Genomic DNA, 7,544 nt, shown 5'->3' on the forward strand with positions numbered 1-7,544 from the left:
TTTCGAAAAAACCCACACTACATGTACCTCAGGTCTCACATTGGCAGCTGTGACAAGCCACCCAACCAACTTGGCGGTACATCAGTATCAGCCTTAACAAGATAAATCTTCTTAGATCTATCCAACGGTTGTGAAGATTCTAAACTAACACGAGTGTCATATGTATCCCGTTTAAGGGTATTACATAGAAACACACCATAATAACCTGAATCAAATATATATTTTATTCGTTTACAATAAATGTCATAATGCACAATATGCTGATTGGGGCTAAGGGCATATAATGTCTAACAAAGGTAATCATCAAAAGATGTCAAAAAAAAAAAAAAAAAACAAAAACAAAAACAAAAAACAAAAAGATAAGTATGTTAATCACGGTATGAACATTAAATTCCAAAGTTTATGTTTTTAGTATATACTTCACAATAACCAAATAGGCTTTCTTTTCGTTGTAAACTGAATACCATACAAATTACATAGATGTAGGGGGTGTTCGTAAAGAATGGAAAAAACCAATATTATAAATATGTTATTATATGTTTATTTATAATATATATTATAAATATAAAAACCAAAAAAATTAAAGAACCAAATTGTTAAAAAAACTAAAATCATTCAATCGGTTAACCAATGATATTAGTTGAGTTTTGGTTCGGAGAATTACAAAAACTAGTAGCACCAGTTCAATTTAAAAATAACCCATAATTTGGTTAACCAAACCATAAAACACAGATAATCTCTACTTGGCTTGAACCAATCCAATCAATTTATTGTGGAATCAAAAGAGAGGGACAGTTTTAACATTATAACTGAATAATTGATGATGCACGATTTGGTGCTTCCTACTAGTGGATAGTTTGGACGTTGGACTAAGTAGGTTGCCAGGTCGAGTTGCAAGAGAGAGAGAGAGAGAGAGAGAGAGAGAATCAAAGTATTCGGGTTGCTTTACCCGGGGTGGGCACTCCGATGTTTAAGTTAATGAATTGAAGATGTGATTGCAAGAGTGCAAAAGAGTTAGAATGTTTGAGAGTTAAATCATGTGTACCTTTTCTGAGAAAGTGCATTTGAAATCTCCAGCCTACCTAGTTCGAAAGTGGTTTCATGCCCGAATGTGGACTCTGCATAAATAGGTAGTGTTTATCCAGTTACACCCAAAGTGAGCGGGGTGATAACCGGCAACATGGTGTCGTGATCCAGACATGTTAAACAGACTGCTAGCCAAACTCAGGTCATGTGGACAAAAGTGGGTTGCCTCTCATGCCGACCTGTCCGACCTACTGAACTGGTTCTCAGTCCTGTCTGTCCAGATGGTGCCAAGGTTGTCAAGTAGATTCAAGATGTCCGGGGCGCTTCCGTGACTTACTTGCGTGGTGCTAAGACATCATTTAACTATATCGCAGTACCACATGCCCTCATATCATTGGAGCGCCAAATCGCCCCATCAATATCCAAACAAGAAAATCATTTTCGGTTAGCAATGAAATCTGCAAGCTGGTTGGCTACGTTCTATGCTCTATTATTAAATATTATGTACTCAATTATTTGAGAAGTGCTCCATGGAAAATTTTAATTACTTTCTTGTTTAAGACAATTCACCGTTCTGTTAATTTGAAATCTCCTTCTAGGGTATAATATTAATGGAGCAGTTGAAGCTTGGGACTGATTCAATTGCATCTCTAGGCTCTAGCTGCACAAGCTTCGGCTATCTCTATAGAATTCCGCTGCCCTATCTTGTGACGGTTGATATTGACAACGTTACCGTTGTCATCTCTGGCCACCAAATTGACTTTCATCTGATTGGTGGTTTTTTAATTATTGGTGGTTGGTTGTCTATTTAATATATCTGATTCAATGTTTTTATTTTACCTATTCAGGTGGAGAGAGATAGGAAAATAATTTTTATACTTTTTAAATTTAATTGAAAAAAAAAATCAATCAAAGAAATATATACAAAATAATTTTGTATTGAAAATATCTCACCGTAAATAAAAACATACAATTACGTAACTAGAATGGCTTTGTAAACGGTGTGAGATCACAAAATCCCAATTCCATCTCGGAATATTTGGCCCACTCTGTTGCATTTTACAAATTCTGTATACACAAACTGTTTTTTTCAGAATATGATGTCACATCAGTGTTATATCAACAATTCAGTTTTTGAGAAAACTTCTCTTATTTGGTTGGTTCTTTTCCCGAAAAATGTTTTCTTAAACCATGCTTTAAAAATCCAAAAAGGTGTAGTATGAGAATATGTCCTTTTTGGTGTTTTCCCGTTTTTCTATTGATGCAAACAATGGCATGTTGATGTGGTGTTGGAAAACACATATGTGGCAACAATAAGAATGGTACAAAATAGAAAACTTGAGAAAACGTTTTTGATTGTGTTAAGGCCTTAGGGAGAGATGGGCTTCAATCTGTGCATGTCCGTGCTCACACTATTTGAACAGCCTCTTATAAAGCACATAAATATGAGATATTCGGCTGTAAAGGATGTTAGAATGGACGTTGTACTAATCGAAGCCAAACTAATTAGGGGTAGGGGTTCTCACAGTTTGGTTAACCGAATAGATAATCGAAGCTGATCGGTTAAGTGATTGACCGGTTTGTTTAATTGTGGGTTCAGTTCATCGGTTTTTTGGTTTTTATATATTTATAATATATATTATAAAAAATCATATAAATATATAATAAAAATAGAAAAAAAAATATATATATATATATACAATATTATATTTAAATAATAAATAATATATTATATATATTTATATATAATACATATTTATTAATTTATAATATACAGAATATATATACAATATTAACCATCAATTTTCTATATTAATTAACTGAAATCAAACCGCTACCTTAAATTTTTTAAAAATATCAAACGGGTCAATTCAGTTAACCGGATTTTCGATTTTTCTTGCTCACCCCTAGACTCCGGATCAATTCCCAACAGCCATTGCAGCCATGCATCGAGAACATCTCGCAATGAAAGAAAAAGGAGATGTTCCCACCGCACGGCTGCAAAGGCTGTTGGGATCTAGTTAGGGGTTGGGTAACCAATAACAATTTCCCACGTCAGTCATCCCTTTCAGCTAGGCTAATCAGTGAGGTCAGCGCTCAAGTCAACAACGTAAACTCAACTCTAAAAATCTTTTCTGGTAAAAATGTCTCAAATGATCGCTTCTCATCTGCTAGAACTTATCATTTCTATGTGACATGAATTCTCTGGCTCCCGAGATGGAATCGGTCCTCACTAGTTACTCCTGTGGAGGGAGCGAGGGAGGAAGGGAACCCACCCAATCCACCACCAGTTCTATAGGGAAGCTTCAAAGCCATAGAATCCTCCTCCTCCTCCTCTGTTTCTCTCTTTTCTTTCATCTCTCGTCGTCTTATACTATTCCTACGGAATACTTCATCAATTGTGGATCACACGTCGACGTTTTTGACGTTACAAACCGGAGATTTGTCGGGGACAAGAATTCCAATTCATTCACTCTGGTAGCAACTTCAGATATCGTGGTCAGTGTTGACAACGCTCCATCAGATCTTTACAGTACTGCAAGAATATTCAGAAAGCCTTCGGCGTATGAATTCAATATTGATGGCAACGGAACTCATGTGGTACGCCTCCACTTCTCCCCTTTCTCCTCCCAAAATCCGAATTACAATTCTACTTCCGCCGTGTTCAATGTTTCAGTTGCTGGGTTTTCTCTGTTGACAAAATTTGGAGTCAACGATAGTACTACCGAACCTCTAATAAAGGAGTTCTTGCTCAGTATCAACAGCACAAGATTCCAAATCATCTTCAAGCCTGAAGCTTCTTTTGCCTTTGTTAATGCCATAGAGGTCTTCCTTGCGCCCGACATTCTGATCTCCGACAAAGGTCCCCTTTATATCAATTCCACAGGAAGCAGCAAGGCTTACAACGGTCTTCCATCAAAGGTTTTGGAAACAATTTACAGGATCAATGTTGGAGGTTCCAAGATAACACCTACTAACGACACCCTCTGGAGAACTTGGATTCCAGATGTCAGTGACAATCACAGTTATCTGGTTAACCCAAACCCAGAAGCGACAAATACCCCTCCCACTAAGTCACCAAAGTACCGAGAAGATGATATGAAATATATTGCTCCATACTGGGTTTACTCGACTGCACGACAACCGAAAAATAACAATTCCAACATTACTTGGAGCTTCAGTGTGAGTCCTAATGCCAAGCATATAGTTCGTTTGCATTTCTGCGACATCGTTAGTGAATCTAGGTATCTGCTATCCTTCTATGCATATATCAATACCTATTATGGCTATATTGTTAATGATACCAGTGCAGGGTTGTTGGTTCCTAATTACGCCGACTTCGTGGTGGACTCTGGTGATTCGGGCACTATTAAGATCATTGTAGGTCCAGATTCATCATCTGCAATCAAAACTGTTTTTCTAAACGGGTTGGAGATCATGGAGATTACAAATAATAGGGATACATCTTTCTTGCAAGGGTTTGGGAAGAAAAACCATGTCGTTATTGTGGTGGCTTCAGTTGTTGGAGGCATTGCTGTTATTGGCGTACTGGTAGTTGCCGTCTTCATCTTCATCTTCAGATTCCGGAGGCAGAAGACGCCCAGTGATTCCAAGACATGGCCACCCTTGTCTCTATATGAAGGGAGTTCATACACAGATATGAATGGAGGGAGTACAAACGGCTCCCCATTTCCGAACTTAGATCTCTGTTTAAAGATCCCTTTTACTGATATACTGTTTGCGACCAACAATTTCAGTAAAGATTTTCTAATTGGTTCTGGTGGATTTGGTAAAGTGTACAGAGGGATTCTAAGGGACAATACAAAAGTCGCAGTAAAACGAAGCCAGCAGGATGCGGGACAGGGCTTTCTTGAATTCCAGACAGAGATCATGGTCTTATCTAAAATCCGTCATCGTCATCTTGTTTCCTTAGTTGGGTACTGCGATGAGTGCTCGGAAATGATTCTGGTGTATGAGTTCATGGAAAGAGGGACACTGAGAGACCACCTTTATGGTTCGGATTTCCCCTGTTTGTCTTGGAAGCAGAGACTTGAGATATGCATTGGTTCTGCAAGGGGTCTCCACTACCTCCACACTGGTGCATCAGGGAAGATCATTCACCGAGATGTTAAGTCCACAAACATCTTGCTCGATGAGAATTTTGTTGCTAAGGTTGCTGATTTTGGTCTTTCTAAGGCTGGACCTGGCATGGATGAGACCCATGTAAGCACAGCCGTGAAGGGTAGCTTTGGCTACCTTGACCCTGAGTATTTTAAGCGTCAACAGTTGACAGATAAGTCAGATGTGTATTCATTTGGGGTAGTCCTGCTGGAAGTGATTTGTGCAAGACCGGCCATCAATCCTACACTCCCAAGAGAGCAGGTGAACTTGGCTGAATGGGGGATGAATTGTCTGAAGAAGGGGTCATTTGAGCAGATTATTGATCCTTTCCTGGCGGGTAAGATCAGTCCCAACTCTCTCAGGAAGTTTGGAGAGATTGTGCAGCAATGTTTGAGTGAGTATGGTTTTGATAGGCCAACCTTGGGTAATGTGTTGTGGGATTTGGAATACGCACTAAAACTTCAACAGACTGCAGTGCACAGGGAACCACATGAGGATAGTATCATCTGTGAATCAGAGCATCCATTGCCTACTGTTCAGCGTGTTCCTTCAATAAACGTGGTAATTGAAAGAGAAGGTGTAGTGCCCAAATATGATATTAGTTCAGATGTATCGGAAAGCCAAGTATTTTCCCAGTTGACTATTGGCGAAGGAAGGTAGTTCCTTTGAAGGTGCCTGTTATTGTAGGTCTGTGAGTTTTAATGTTTGTTAATTTCTCCAAAATGCATAACAAGACTGAACCGCTTCCGTAAGGAAGACTTGTTTTGCTTTACTTCCAATGTGAGTCTAGATGTCTCAACATTGATCATGTCAGTATGGTTTACTGCGTTTCTGATCTATTTTATTTGTTAAAGTTAGTTGTATACTTTCAAAGAAGCATTAGTTTCAAGATATTAGAACTTATTTCCTTCTTTCCCACGAATCAAATGTAGAACTCAATATGAGAATATGTATTTAAATGAGTGTTTATGTGTACATGTAAGAGCTAGACAGTATCATCCTTAAAGTTCACTGTTGGAACTCTTCTTGAAGATCCTACTATTCAGAAATAACTACTACTCACTACACAACAGGGTGAAGTGATCCTCCTAAAGAATTTTTTTTCTTTGTAGGCATTAGCCAATGCTGCTTTGGCTGCCCTGCCATTATACCTAGTTGATGGGGTTCTCAGATCTGCTACACAAAAGAACACTACCCAGTACCCAGACCTACCCACTAGACACTGCAACCATACATTGGGAACATCTTCTGTACTTGTATGTTGTCATTCATGTGGAGATGCTCCCGATGTACGGTTGTAGTATCTTGTGGCTAGTATGGGAAGCAGATCCGGAGTCAGTTCATGGGCTGGTGGTATTGGTAAGGCAAAGATGGATGCAGGGTCCGCTGGATTATACAGTAGGGGGAGCTTGCTTTTTTGCAGGTTAGACCTGTGTCTCCTCAATGAGAGGGATGCCAACTGACCACTGACACTGAGACTACATGGTCGTTGGCCTCTTTATGGAACTTGGATGGGAACTTTTGCTGGAATTTGGGAACAGTGATGAATGAAATGTTAACTTAATAGGGGAAGAATTTATTAATTGAATTCCTAATTCCCTTTCAATCAAAGAGGCTGGAGTAGAGAATTTTTCAGAAATTCCTCTTCTTTTGATGGGTGAATAACAACACTATTGGAAATCTTGGTTACATGCGTCCTATTGATGTTTTGAAACTCAAGTTTAATGGTGGCAGTGGATTGAATTTTGCTGGTCATAAGGTTGTCACATAAAGTGACTGAATTTTCAACCTCCCTTTGTGTTTTTGCTTCTTGAATTTCCAATGCTACTTGAATTCTGCTGCAATGTCTGATAACTGATTACCTTTTTTTGTTGCCTTAACATGCCTCGTTTAATCTTGACCTGAGGAGATTGACTGAATCCTTTGATTAGGATCGGCTTAAAACTAGTCCACGACCTTACAATGGTCTGAAGCTCCCTAAACACATGAAAAATTTTTGCTGGCAGTATTCTCTTGCAGATGCTGAACCCATTTGGGCTTGGACTGATTATTTGATCACTGCTCTCTGGAGAATGGACCTGTAAAGACTGGAGAAAACAGAGAACATAATGAAAAGAAAAGCAATGCTGACTATAAAATTACTTTTTCTTACCAGAAATCTGGAATATTTTGTTGAAGTGAAGTCGTGTTCCTGATTGTGTTGTATGATGCACTTGATCGGCATAAGAAAGAAACTTTACCACCAGTGCTCCTCTAACTCATGAATGAAACAAGAAACTTGGGCAATGTGGTTTCCATATCCACTGCCAAAAATGCCTTGCTGCTGCTTTCGGTGCTTAATTTGCTAGCGCCTATTTCAATTTCTTGAACTGATACAATGAAAGATCCCTGGAAGA

At 38.8% G+C, this 7,544-nt stretch overlaps 1 pseudogene across 1 annotated transcript; it reads left to right on the forward strand.

The window, feature by feature from the left end:
- Nucleotides 1–3,183: 3,183 nt before the first annotated feature.
- LOC148850229 (putative receptor-like protein kinase At5g24010 pseudogene) lies at nt 3,184–6,123 on the forward strand (annotated as a pseudogene). Its single transcript, XR_016098870.1, has one exon. The product of XR_016098870.1 is annotated as a putative receptor-like protein kinase At5g24010 pseudogene (transcript).
- The last annotated feature ends 1,421 nt before the right edge of the window (nt 6,124–7,544 follow it).

Source organism: Nelumbo lutea, chromosome 5, assembly GCF_056320005.1.
Source record: "Nelumbo lutea isolate HS-2025 chromosome 5, American lotus-T2T, whole genome shotgun sequence".
NCBI lineage: Eukaryota > Viridiplantae > Streptophyta > Magnoliopsida > Proteales > Nelumbonaceae > Nelumbo > Nelumbo lutea.